Genomic DNA, 14,421 nt, shown 5'->3' with positions numbered 1-14,421 from the left:
AGACTGTGTTAGCCTGCTGAGCTAAAGCCTAGGCATTAGCTTGAGGAACTAACACAAGTTGTCCAGCCTCAGGCAAGGTTACTCATTTAACCAGTGCGGTTCTGAACCACCTCTGTTACAGCATCAACAAATCAAGGCTGTCATTACATGAGGATTAATTCAACACTTTGCAATATTGAGTTACAACAAGTAGTGTTCGCTGTGATTTACTGCGTGTAATGAGGTGGGGTGAGTTATTCACAGTTGGTTGATCACACCTGTGTCTCACATGGATGGTTCTGTCAGTGTTCCTCCTCCAAATGTTTCCCCCAGGCCTTGCAAGCTCTATATGGGCCACCCCAGGCCCCAACCACCTGGCTCTCACAACCTTAGATTTATAACAGTCGTATAATTCTAGTTCTGTGTGAAATCCCACACAGACTTTTGCAGAGGTTGATGGTTTTAAGTCCTCCCTTCTCTCAGTCTAGTTCTGTGTGAAATCCCATGCAGACTAGAATATCTGGCTGGGTAAGCTATATAATCTGTGTCAAATAGGATGTATTTTCTTTCAAATGCTTGATTATTTCACTTGTACTTCATCGAACACAGTGCGAAGGAAGCAAAGAAGTAGGGCAAACCTGCACCCTATACTTAAAATGTATGCACGCATGACTGCTAAATGGCATATATTGTTATGTTATAAACTGGGTGGTTAGAGCCCTGAATGCTGATGACAGCTGTGGTATATCAGACTGTATACCACGGGTATGACAAACATTTATTTTTACTGCTCTAATTATATTGATAACCAGTTTATAATAGCAATAAGGCACCTCAGGGGTTTGCGGTATATGGGCAATATACCACGGGTAAAGGCTGTGCGATGCGTCGTGCCTAAGAACAGCCCTTAGACATGGTATATTGGCCATATACAGTTGAAGTCAGAAGTTTACATATACCTTAGCCAAATACATTTAAACTCTGTTTTTCACAATTTCTGACATTTAATCTGAGTAAAAACACCAGAGCTGGTGTAACTGAGTCAGGTTTGTAGGCCTCCTTGCTCGCACACGCTTTTTCAGTCCTGCCTAAAATTTTCTATGATTGAGGTCAGGGCTTTGTGATGGCTACTCAAATACCTTGAGTTTGTTGTCCTTAAGCCATTTTGCCACAACTTTGGAAGAATGCTTGGGGTCATAGTCCATTTGGAAGACCCATTTGCGACCAAGCTTTTACTTCCTGACTGATGTCTTGAGATTTCGCTTTAATATATCCACATCATTTTCCTCCCTCATGATGCCATCTATTTTGTGAAGTGCACCAGTCCCTCCTGCAGCAAAGCACTCCCACAACATGATGCTGCCATCCCCATGTGCAGTTGCAAACCATAGTCTGGCTTTTTATGGTGGTTTTGGAGCAGTGGCTTCTTCCTTGCTGAGCGGCCATTCAGGTTATGTCGATATAGGACTCGTTTTACTGTGGATATAGATACTTTTGTACCTGTTTCCTCCAGCATCTTCACAAGGTCCTTTGCTGCTGTTCTGGGATTGATTTGCACTTTTCGCACCAAAGTACGTTCATCTCTAGGAGACACATCTCCTTCCTGATCGGTATGATGGCTGTGTGGTCCTATGGTGGTTATACTTGGGTACTTATGTTTGTACAGATGAACGTGGTTCCTTCAGGCGTTTGGAAATTGCTGCCAAGGATGACCCCGACTTTTGGAGGTATACAATTTTTTTCTGAGGTCTTTTCCTGATTTCTTTTGATTTTCCCATGATGTCACGCAAAGAGGCACTGAGTTTGAAGGTAGGCCTTGAAATACATCCACAGGTACACCTCCAATTGACTCAAATTAGGTCAATTAGCCTAACAGAAGATTCTAACGCCATGACATAATTTTCTGGAATTTTCCAAGCTGTTAAATGGCACAGTCAACTTAGTGTATGTAAACTTCTGACCTACTAGATTTGTGATACAGTGAATTATAAGTTAAATAATCTGTCTGTAAACAATTGTTGGAAAAATTACTTGTGTCATGCACAAAGTAGATGTCCTAACCGACTTGCCAAAACTATAGTTTGTTAACAAGACATTTGTGGAGTGGTTGAAAAACAAGTTTTATTGACTCCAACCTAAGTGTATGGAAACTTCCGACTTCAACTGTACCACACCCCTCATGCCTTACTGCTTGATTATGGTATTACTGTACCTGCCATTTCAGATAGGCTCAATTAAATGTTCAAAGTATTTGAAAGAAAACAAACACTAGTTGAATCCAGGTCTGCTATACCCAGTTTGTCTGTTTTTCAGAATATGATCAGTGATGCTGAATGTCAAAGGGGGAGAGGGGGAAGCAATGGCCCATCCTACATCCTCTCTGTACACACACAGCTAATTACAGGGCCTGCTCTCCTCAGCTGTCACTGACACAGTCTCTTTACATGTCAATGCCAGCCGAATGGGCCCTCATCACCGGCGCACCCTCCCTGTCCCAGGGCCCTCATAGGAAAATAAACCAGACAAAAATGCCTTGTCCTCGCCCCAGCTGCCAGTCTCACAGGGCAAACATGGCACAATGGCGCAGGGCACTGAGGCTCAGTCACAGGGCACACACACGCACCCCTCTCTCCACCCTGCCCTACCCTTCATCTGCACCCACCCTATCCTACTCCATTCACAGGGGCATAACATAGTCTTTCTGGGGTCCTCTCATCACGCCACGCCCCACAACCGCCCTCCTTTGTGTTGGTCTAGCACTCTGAGGAAATGATAAAGTACAAGGAGTGGGTGTGTATTTGTAGCGGGAACTTGTGTGTTTTTTTTGTCTGCCATTTGCCATTTGTGGAAGGGGAGGTAGGGCCTTGGCTAGGAGCCCGGCTGTGGTGTGGTGGTGTTGGCTGCATACAAACATCGAGGGTGAACACAGGCACATTTGTTTAGGCCTCCTCCCCCCTCACCTCAGGCAGCCTTGGGAGGAACAGTTGACAATTCCTAACCACACTAGCCTGGACTGCATACCCATCCACACACTGGGGATAGACAAGTCTGGTTGGGGACAGGAAGAAGAAAGGAATTTTACCTGAAGACTGGACAAAAGAGGCAATATAAAAACATTTTTTAAAGTAAGTTGACTTTGATATAGTTTCTAAAACAAATGCATGACTTATCACTCAAAATGACAGTGGACTGTCTCTAAAAAAATCAGGGAGGGCAGAGTAGTAGAGCTCGGTAAATGTTTTTATTCCACATTTTGTGCCTTGGTTCACCGGCATCTCTGTTCATCTCCTGGGAAGCAAGAGTTGCTAGAATCAGTGAGCTTAACGTTTCAGGATGTGGACAAATTTATTTATCTATAAATTCCCTTTGTAGCTCACGAATGTTGATGGTCATGTAAAGGGCCTCTCTTCGAGCTGCTGATGTGAAATGGGACATTGCTTTATTCCCAGTGGGACTGCTAATAACATGGCTTGGACATTCCAACATGTCATTGTAGCATGGGACGATGCATGAATCCACTTAGTGTTCCTCTGAGCAAAAACATTTCAACAGACACAGAATCTATGTCCCAAATGGAACCCTTTCCCCTGTATTGCAGTACTTTTAACTAGAGACTTGTATATTTCTATATTTATTTATTTGTAGTTCTGTTCTTGTCTATTAATGTTCTGTATTATGTCATGTTTCATGCTTTGCGTGAACCCCAGGAAGAGTAGCTGCTGCTTTTGCAACAGCTAATGGGGATTCAAATAAAATCCCTGGTCAAAAGCAGTGCATTTTAAAGGGAATAGGGTGCCATTTGGGACACACTCAGAGACTGCCTCGACACTGAGCATGTTTCAGTAGACACAGACTGCCTCTACAACCCCCAGTCATCTCATTACACTGTCTCAGATAGAGCCATGCTTTAGCTCCAGCTAGCGTTTTTGGTTGGATTCGTATTGGATAGTAGATTTCCCTTCGTTTATTATGTCTTCCATTTATGATGTTATCGAATCAGTTTTACCTTTACATGTATAGGGCACACTATAGCATTGAGTTAGCTTGTTTTCATATTTGTTCTAATAAGGAACAAAAACACATACGCTTTTACCATTAACCGGGATGCCTGGATAATTAAAAGTCCTATTTATCTCAATGTTGGTATGGAAGCTGTAGGACTGACTGCTTTATGGCCAAGCAGATTTAACTCCCAGATGCAGCTGGGAATTGCAAAGGGTAGTGTTCTGGTTAAATGGTATAGATGGAAAATGCATGCTTAACTCGGAGAATTCTCTAACGATGACTTTGGCCGAGTCTTGGTCAACTCTTCATCTTCATGAATCCCAGACATTGGATCGTGTATGATTGTATCAAGATATGGATTTGCCATTCCATTCCATCACGTAATACGTTATGGCAGACAGAAGAATGGAAATATCTTTCAAACATGAATCTGTCTGAGAGTGTCTGAGAAGAGCTTTCGTTGTTCCAGTATGGTACACTCTGGTATGCATTTGCTGCAGAGTAAAGTGTAGTAGCCTATAGCTCACCCCATGGACCAGCTCCAACCTCTCGCTAATCATCAGTGCAAAGAAAACAGGAAGGAGTGTCTGGTGAAAGCTGGTCCGCACTGAAAGCAATGAAAAGTGCATATTCCATCATTATGACAATGATGACATGTAACGATGAGGGCAGGCTAATTGTACGGGTTTCTGACCATATAAGTCCAACATTGCTCCTCCCCAGTGTCCCAAACGGGTTATTAAATAATATAAAATGGTATTTGTCACATGCTTCGTAACAACGGTAAGCCCTTCCGAACAATGCAGAGAGAAAAATATAGGAAAATAATAACACAAGGAATAAATACACAATGAGTAAAGATAATTGGCTATATACACGGGGCAACAGTACCGAGTCCATGTGTAGGGGTACGAGGTCATTGAAGTAAATATGTACGTATAGGTAGGGATAAAGTGACTAGGCAACAGGATTGATAACTGATAGTGGAGGCAAAAGAGTAAGTGCAAGAAGAGTCAATGCAGACAGTCCGGGGAGCTATTTGGTTAACTATTCAGTAGTCTTGGAGGTAGAAGCGGTTCAGGGTCCTGTTGGTTCCAGATTTAGTGCATCGGCACTGCTTGCCGTGCGGTAGCTGAGAGAACAGTCTTTGACTTTAGATACTGTATGTGAGGTATTGCTCTCTTATTGGAAAGGGCAGGGTGAAAAATCACTGGAGCTGCTGGCCAGATACACATGTTCTATCCTATTTAAAACCTCCCTAGAGAGCAATTAGAGCCAAAGTTTAGCCAATGTACTGCTAAGTACACTTCTAAAACAATGGGCGATAGCTCAACATTCAGTTGCTAATAACGATAAATCCATAAATAAGTAAAACTACTATGGCACACTTAATGTTGAGTACTTGGCTCATCTTCTTTTGAGAGTCTCTCTCGACTAGAACCTGCATTCCACGTTTAATAGGTTTAGAATGTTCTGGATTTGAAACTGCTGACATTACTCTCTACAATAGTCTCTGTAGTCTTTGCAATAGGCTTTTTATGGCTCACAGGCCTCTACCTATCTTAGCCAATATGACTCAAAGCAGACTAGATATGAAAGACCTTATGAGAAACACTTCTGTTTGGAACATTGTTCAACACATAACACTAGTGTATAGTTATGTTGTGAGAGATGTTATTATTGTTATTTGTCAATGTTGCGTAGTTCCAAAATACGAGGAATCAGATTTGAATTGTAATGGGAATTGATGATCTACCTAGCAACTTACTTTTCTCTGTTCTGATTGGTTAGATGTTGAGAACAGGAAGTACTTGAAGTGACATATTTCTGTGAATGTAGTCTGTTCACGAGTAAAAGAGAAATCCAAAAAGTAAAAGAGTAATCTGTCTCCATCCAGTGTTGTCAACATAGAGAGTCATCGATCTGCCTTCTAAAGAACCCCAAACTACGTTAGCACAGCCAAAGAGGAGTAATGGTAAGTCTGGCAGTGGCAACCTATTGTCAAGTAGTACAGGTAATAACAAAAATAGAGTGACTTTGAAATAATTATTATAAAAAATGCTTTTTCTCACCAATTGGTAGTTACAGTCTTGTCTCATCGCTGCAAGTCCCGTACTCCTGAGAGGCGAAGGTCAAGAGCTATGCGTCCCCTGAAATGCAACCCAACCAAGCCACACAGCTTCTTGACACAATGCTCACTGAACCCAGAAGCCAGCCACACCAATGTGTCAGAGGAAACACTGTTCACCTTGCATCTGTGTCACCATGCACTGTGCCCGGCCAGCCACAGGAGTCGCTAGTGCACGATGGGACAAGAACATCCCTGCCGGCCAAACCCTCCCCTATTCCGGACAACGCTGGGCCAATTGTGCGCCGCCCCGTGGGTCTCTCAGTCACCAGCCAGCTGCGACAGAGCCTGGACTCGAACCCAAGATCTCTACTGGCACAGCTAGCACTATGCCTTAGACCACTGATGCCTTAGACCACTGCGCCACTCGGGATGCCTGACTTTGATATAATTTAAAGAAAACACAGGCTATTTGTCATGTATCCTGTCTCAGCTCCTTCAGTTCATCCGCACTGATTGGAAAAAACTACAGGGCCATGTTCAGCAGGACACAATAAAAACCTATTATGTAGAACAAGCATGCCTCTGGCACATAGAACAAGGAATCATGAGAGCTCTATTCATGGTATTTCTTTGTGAAAAGTTCCACAAGGTTTGCTTGCTGAACATGGCCCAGGTAAAAACTATAGGATGGAATCCCGTCATTAGGCTGGTCTTCACCTGGGGCAAAACGTTTCGTTTTGCAACTGTTTGGAGTAATGATCAATCCCCTGGTCAGTTCTTTCAGATCAGTGCATATAACGAAGAGGTTAGAAGAGGAATGATCATTAAAGCTTTCTTCCTCTTCAGTAGAGGGAGGAATTTTTACACCCCTCTACTCCTTGGCAATCGTTTCTACCGTCCCCCTCAAAGGGTCTGACCCTTAACCCCCAACAGTTTAAGGTCTTCCCTCCAATGGACGGGTTCTAGCCACGGGTCAAGCCATATATTTTGTGCATGATTACCTTGTCAGTAGCCTCTCAGGCCATGTATCCAGCCACAGTGAAGGAGAGATGAGAGAGGAGAGAGATACTCTTTCCACTTCGAAACTGAGAAATGTCAGTGCGTTTGATTGCACAAAAATGATTTATACCACCATGTATTCAATGAATTAGATTAGATTGAATAGAATAGATTGAATTCACTTTTACAACATACAGAAGGGCACGGGTTATCAAGGGGCAAAGTAGTTTCTTACATGACTGGCATATCTGGGTGAAGTTTTTTCTCACCTGAATGATCTGAATCTAGGATTACAGGGACTCTCCGCAACTATTTCAATGTGCTGGACAAATTTGAGGCTATGTTTCAGAAGTTGGAGCTCTTCTCTGTCTGCATTAGCAAGGACAACACACAGGTTTTTCCATCATTGTATGATTATTTGTGTGCAAATGAACTCAAGCTTATGGACAATGTCAAATGTGATATAGCGAAGCACCTGAGTGATTTTGGTATGGAATTACGCAGATACTTTACCGAAAAGGATGACACAAACAACTGGATTCGTTATCCCTTTCATTCCCTGCCTCCACTCCACTTACCGATATCTGAACAAGAGAGCCTCATCAAAATTGCAACAAGCGGTTCTGTGAAAATTGAATTTAATCAGAAACCACTGGCAGATTTCTGGATTTGGGCTGCACTCAGAGTATCCTGCCTTGGCAAATCGCGCTGTTAAGACACTGATGCACTTTGCAACCACATACTTATGTGAGAGTGGATTCTCAGCCCTCATTAGCATGAAAACTAATTGCAGGCACAGACTGTGAGGCAAGTTATGTACATCCTTGAAAGCATACCCTTCTCATTAACCTGTGGTGAGTTATTCACAATGTTTGATGAACAAATAAGGTTTTATATGTAAGATGGCAAAATAAAGAGCAAAAAAATATATTATTATTATTTGTGCCCTGGTCCTTTAAGAGCTCTTTGTCACTTCCCACGAGCCGGGTTGTGACGACAACTCACACTCACTCTTATGTTTAGTAAATGTATCGTATAGTGTGTGTGCGGCAGGCTTACTGTGATGGTAAAACACAACAGTTGAGAGTGCGCTGACCCTGGTGCTAGAGGCGGTACGCAGCCGGAGGTGGAATGTTTGAAGGTGTACGGGACTATAAAAAGTTTGGGAACCACTGCCTTAAGATATAAGACCCATTGTGAAGGGGTAATCTGGGATTCCAACAACAACAAAGCTGTCACCACGACAATTTTGGGGGTAAACAGATGAGGGATAGGACTGGAGACTCTCAAAGTCATAGACAGAGGCATTTATACGTTATACTCTTCAAGAATCAATGGTTAGAAACCATTCGTTTCTAAGTCCATGTCACGGGGGTTGTTGGAAGTAGACCAAGGTGCAGCGTGGGCAACGTACATTTTCTTTTATTTCAATAAAATGTCGCCAACAAAACAAGAAATAACAAAACAACCGTGAAGCTTAACAGGGCAAAGTGCCACAAACAACGTTAACTACCCACACTGAAAGGAGGGAAAAAGGGCTACCGGAGTATGATTCCCAATCAGAGACAACGATAGACAGCTGTCCCTGATTGAGAACCATACCCGGCCAACACATAGAAACACAAATCATAGAAATAAAGGGCGTAGAATGCCCACCCCAATCGCACCCTGACCAAACCAAAAAGAGACATAAAAAAGGCTCTCTAAGGTCAGGGCTTGACAGTCCAAGAGTCAACACCAACGTATGTTTCTTCAACCGAGTCGACCACATCCCAGCCTCGCTTTGACAGGCAATGTCACGAGTCCCCTCGACATCTCTTGCCGACAGCACAGCAATGCAATGAGCTACGAGAGGAGGAATGCGAAAACAGTGTGGAATCTATCTAAAAATAATTGCATTTGTGGCCACAAGGTATGCAACAGAGGCATTTAGAGAGGCTGAATCGGTGCATTTGTGCTCGCCGACTGTGATGACAAACAGTGGGTGACGTGACCCGGTCTGATGGTTTCTGTCAGTGTGCCCCTTGTCTACTTTATTATGGGTCTGTGGTGAGGAATGCTTAAAGTGTTAAGAAGCAGACATTCTGTGGGGAGCCCCAATGAAAAGCAGACCAGGGTCATTATTTGGAAATACTGTAGTCTTACTAGCATGAGGGCTGATCTAGGATCCCCTCCCTGTCAACATTTAAACTAATAACACTTAATGAATATGACTCCAGGGCTTCTATCTAAGAGTAGGAGTGCTAATCTAGGATCTGTTTTGTATTTTGGATCATATTGATTAATGTTATATGGACAGGGAGAATCCTGATCCTAGATCAGCACTCCTAGTTTTAGACACTTGAGACATACAGCCTTTGGGCCCATATTCAGAAATAGTCTAAGAGTAGGAGTGCTGTCCATTAAATCAAGCTCATCATGATCTAAAAGGCTATGCTGACCCTAGATCAGCACAACTAACAGCTCTCTTGAGTTTGTGAATAATAGCCCAGACCAGTAGTTTCCAATCAGCATGATAGTAGAAAAATCTGGTTGGCAGTAAAGCTGTGAGTCACGTGTCTCCCTTTAAATGAGAGAGAGAAAGATAAACACTTTAAACCTTCTGAGAGACTGGGGTCTACGCCAGGCCCAGACGCTTAAGGAATGCAGCTTGGTGCTTGGTTTGCCACAGTTGAAGCCTGAGAGAGAGACATAGTAACGCTTGCTGGTCAGACAGACTCAAGTCAGCTAGCTAGCTAGCGTAATCAAAAACGAACCAACAGAGCTTTTGAGAAGGAAGTATAGCATATATGGTTGGATTCCATCCTTGTGGGGACCTAAAATCCCCAAAAGTCCCCACAAGGACAGTAAAACAAGGAAAAGTATCCCTTGTGGGGACATTTCCCACATCCCCATGAGGACAAACGCTATTTTAAACTTAGGGGTAAGAATTAGGGTTAGAGGTTAGTAGTTTGGGTTTGGGTTTGGGTTAGCGTTATGGGTTAAGGTTAAGGTAAGGGTTATGGTTAGGGGTTAGAGAAAATAGGATTTTGAATGGAAATTAATTGTAGGTCCCCACGGGGATAGAAGAACACAACATAATTATGTGCGTATGAGTAGAGTAAATGTGATTGTTCATGATATGGGCGAGTCTGTGTAAATTGGTGGGCATTTCTTTGTAGAAGTCCCATTAGCAGTAACGGGAAGTTCATAGGAGCACATCAACTTTGGTGTAAGGCATATATACATTTAGAATAAGCAAAGGCTTTTCTTTCTGGTCAAACAAGTTTGAAAAGGGGTCTTAGAAAACATCTAATAGAAAAAGTATTGAAAAGTATTAGAAATACATCAGAACACAATATTGTTGAAGGAAAGACCCCTGCCAACTAATATCAACATTATTTTTTACAGAAATGATTTGCCTTCTGTAAGAAATATTGTCTAGTGTCTTGTCATTCTGTTACCAAAAACCCACTTATTGTGCTTTCGGGAAGTATTCAGATCCCTTGACTTTTTTTTGTTAGGTTACAGCCTTATTCTAAAAAGTATTTATAAACGGTTTCCCCCTCTACAGTCTACACACAATATCACATTAGGACAAAGCAACACAGGTTTATACATTTTGGCAAATGTATTACAAATAAAAAACTGGAATATCACATTTACACAAGTATTCAGACCCTTTACTCAGTACTTTGTTGAAGCACCTTTGGCAGCGATTACAGACTCGACTTTTCTTCGGTATGACTCTACATGCTTGGCACATCTTTATTTGGGGAGTTTTTCCCATTCTTCTCTGCAGATCCTCTGTCATGTTGGATAGGGAGTGTTGCTGCACAGCGATTTTCAGGTCTTGCCAGAGATGTTCGATCGGGTTTAAGTCTGGGCTCTGGCTGGGCCACTCAAGGACATTCAGAGACTTGTCCCGAAGCCACTCCTGCCTTGTCCTGGCTGTGTGCTGAGGGCCGTTGTCCTGTTGGAAGGTGAACCTTCGCCCCAGTCTGAGGTCCTGACCGCTCTGGAGCAGGTTTTCATCAAGGATCTCTCTGTATTTTGCTCCGTTCATCTTTCCCTCGATCCTGACTTGTCTCCCAGTCTCCGCCACTGAAAAACATCCCCAAAGCATGAAGCTGCCACCACCAGGCTTCACCATAGGGATGGCTCCAGATGTGACGCTTGGCATTCAGGCCAAAGAGTTCAATCTCGTGGTCTCAGAGACTTTAGGTGCCTTTTGGCAAACTCTGAGCGGGCTGCCATGTGCTTTTTACTGAGAAGTGGTTTCTGTCTGGCCACTCTACCATAAAGGCCTGATTGGAGCAGTGCTGCAGAGATGGTTGTCCTTCTGGAAGGTTCTCCCATCTCCACAGAGGAACTCTGGAGCTTTGTCAGAGTGACCATCGGGTTCTAAGTTCTGTGGAGATGGGAGAACCTTCCAGAAGGCCCTTCTCACCCGATTGCTCAGTTTGGCTGGGCTGCCAGCTCTAGGAAGAGTCTTGGTGGTTCCAAACTTTTTCCATTTAAGAATGATAGAGGCCACTGTGTTCTCAGGGACCTTCAATGCTGCATAAATGTTTTGGTACCCTTCCCCAGATCTGTGCCTCGACACAATCCTGTCTCTGAGCTCTACGGACAATTCCTTCGACCTCATGGCTTGTATTTTGCTCTGACATGCACTGTCAACTGTGGTAGATTATATAGACAGGTGTGTGCCGTTCCAAATCATGTCCAATCAATTGAATTTATCCCAGGTGGACTCCAATCAAGTTGTAGAAACATCTCAAGAATGATCAATGGTAACAGGATGCACCTGAGCTCAACTTCAAGTCTCATAGCAAAGGGTCTAAAAACTTATGTAAATACTTATGTAGATTTTTTATTTTTAATACATTTCCCAAAACCTGTTTGGCTTTGTTATTATAGGGTATTGTGTGTAGATTGCTGAGGAAATTTTAGAATAAGGCTGTAACGTAACAGAATGTGGAAAAAGTCAAAGGGTCTGAGTTCTCTCCGAAGGCACTGTGTCTTGTAGATATTTTCTAATTTCTCTCCCTCATGAGGACGGCAGATAATGAAAGCTCACAGAATTAACAAGTAAAGGTAGAACTAACAATTAGTTATAGTGTTTTTACTGATAGCAATTTGGTTTATGATCATAATGGGGAATATTTAAGACAAATAAAAGTTCATATTCCGTTAGGAGTAATTAACACAATGAACACAATACATATTTTTTCACTGTCTGTAATACACATGATTTTAAGTGCTGTATTTGTGACACTCATTTGTGTCACGGGTTGATGATCACTAGGCTTGATGCTGTATTTGACGTATTAAATTGATATCCGTTGATGGTGATTGCCGTCAGACTGGCGGTACGCTGATCGTTTCTCTGTGAAATGGTGTGATTCTGTAGCCGCTGATGTTGTCTTGCTCACAGCCTCTCAGGCTGGTGTTTACAGAACGTTTGGTACTGTCTGTTAACATATACAGTCAGGTCCAAAAGTATTTGCGCAGCAACACCGTTTTTGTTGTTTTGGCTCAGTACTCCAGCACTTTGGCTCTCGTGTATGTTTCCGTGTAGCAGAGACAGTTTCTCTGCTTGTGTGCTGGAGGTGTGTCCCTGTTGCAACCTGTGATTGAACCTGAAATGATTTATGGTTGACTGTATCTGCGACTGCTCTTCTCTTTTGTTCACCTGAAAATCCCTTTTTGCAATGACTTATTAAGTGGTTCAAATGCTTCATTCTGTTACCAAATCGGGTAAAAAAAAATCCGTAACAAAATGACTACAACTCAATTGGCTACAATGGGAATTTATAGTAGTCACACACCACAGTTGAGTCACCTGCTTACTGTCCTCTCTTCCACTGGCATACTGTTATATTCAGCTCATAACTGTTTTCTTTCTCTTTCTGTTGCGTGGTGGTCAAAGTAAAGTACAGTAGAGTAGAGGTCAGTACAACACAGTACTGTACCGTACTGTACAGTAGAGTTTAGTACTGTACAGTAGAGCACACTAGAGTACATTATAATTTACTGTATTTTTTAAATGTATTATTTATTTAACTAGACACTGTACTGAACTATGCTCTACTGTACTATACTATACTATACTCAACTGTGCTCTACTGTACTATACTATACTATACTCAACTGTGCTCTACTGTGATGTCCAAACTTGTGAAACACAGATATCTGTGATTGGTACAGATGAATTTGGTCTTGTTTGGGGGCGGAGCTCATTAGAATAATAGCCAGTGTGTGGAATAATAGCCAAGCATGCAAAGCATGATATCACTGGTTCTACCTTTGTGTCTATTCAGGATACATCACCATGAAGAGAATGACATTCATCATTTTGCATTTCTGTATAGTACAGATCAGGGTCCCATGACGTCATTCTGTTACCATCATGCTGTTGCCGGGTGTTAATCCACTTCACTTACTGTCAATAACCAAAATAGATTTTTTTCAAACTCAGGTTGTTATATCATAGCTGACAGACCATTCTTTCTTCATTTGGAGTAGATATTCAAATGTTTTTGAACATTTATGTATAGTCACCAAACTATAAATACAATAATGCCCACCTAATGCCTGTCTGCGTGCAAGTGTGTGTGCCCATGCGTATGTGTGTGCGCGACACAGGAGGTTGGTGGCACTTTACCTGGGGTGAACGGGCTCGTGGTATTGGCTGGAGCAGAATGGTATCAAATACATGGTTTCCAGGTGTTTGATGCCATTCCATTTGCTCTGTTCCAGCACATTATTAGGAGCCGTCCTCCCCTCAGCAGCCTCCACTGGTGCGCTCGTGTGATCTCGTGCATGCGTGTGTGTGTTTGCGTGTGTGTGTGTGTGTGGCAAGCCGGGGTGTGAATCCTGCAGCAACAGATCCCATGGCTCATGACAGTTAGTTAATAAACACTGGCCTGTCAACAGCTGCACATGATGTAATGTGGAACTTCTTCTCACCCACACCACCCCCTCCCTCCTCCCTCCCTCCCTCGTTACAAGTAGCAGGGTGTTTGCAGAGCACCAGTCTGGCAAGCCAGAGTGAGTGTGTGTTCGCTCAGTGCCTCCCCTGCTATTTCTACTCCTCACTGGGAATTTACCAAAGGAGCATGTTTCCAGCCACCTTCATTCCATGTTACAACGTCTGATGTAGACTTATCAGAGGCTGCTGCCAACCTGTTGAGTGAAGCAGAGGATTTGCCAGGCAAGACGTAAGTTATAGATGCTCATTTTCTGACGCACGTTGACACGGACACACAGGGCCATGGGTAATTGGTGGGATAATTTGCATTAGAGAGAGAGAGAGAGAGAGAGAGAGAGAGAGAGAGAGAGAGAGAGAGAGAGAGAGAGAGAGAGAGAGAGAGAGAGAGAGAGAG

General features: G+C 42.9%; 1 protein-coding gene across 4 annotated transcripts in view; it reads left to right on the top strand.

The window, feature by feature from the left end:
- Nucleotides 1-2,894: 2,894 nt before the first annotated feature.
- The window catches only part of LOC110527459 (nck-associated protein 5), a 179,816-nt gene continuing 168,289 nt past the window's right edge, over nucleotides 2,895-14,421 (top strand). Inside the window, exon 1 of one of the 4 annotated variants that reach the window (XM_036982874.1) lies at nucleotides 2,895-3,104. The gene's annotated coding sequence lies outside the window, so the exon portion shown is untranslated. Of the gene's footprint in view, nucleotides 3,105-14,082; nucleotides 14,257-14,421 lie in introns of those variants that run through there. The other 3 variants (XM_036982873.1, XM_036982868.1, XM_036982869.1) reach the window with 3 other exon arrangements.

Source organism: Oncorhynchus mykiss, chromosome 7 (genome assembly GCF_013265735.2).
Source record: "Oncorhynchus mykiss isolate Arlee chromosome 7, USDA_OmykA_1.1, whole genome shotgun sequence".
Lineage (NCBI taxonomy): Eukaryota > Metazoa > Chordata > Actinopteri > Salmoniformes > Salmonidae > Oncorhynchus > Oncorhynchus mykiss.
The sequence above is the reverse complement of the archived record's forward strand: the minus strand, read 5'-3'. Positions and strand labels throughout refer to the sequence as shown.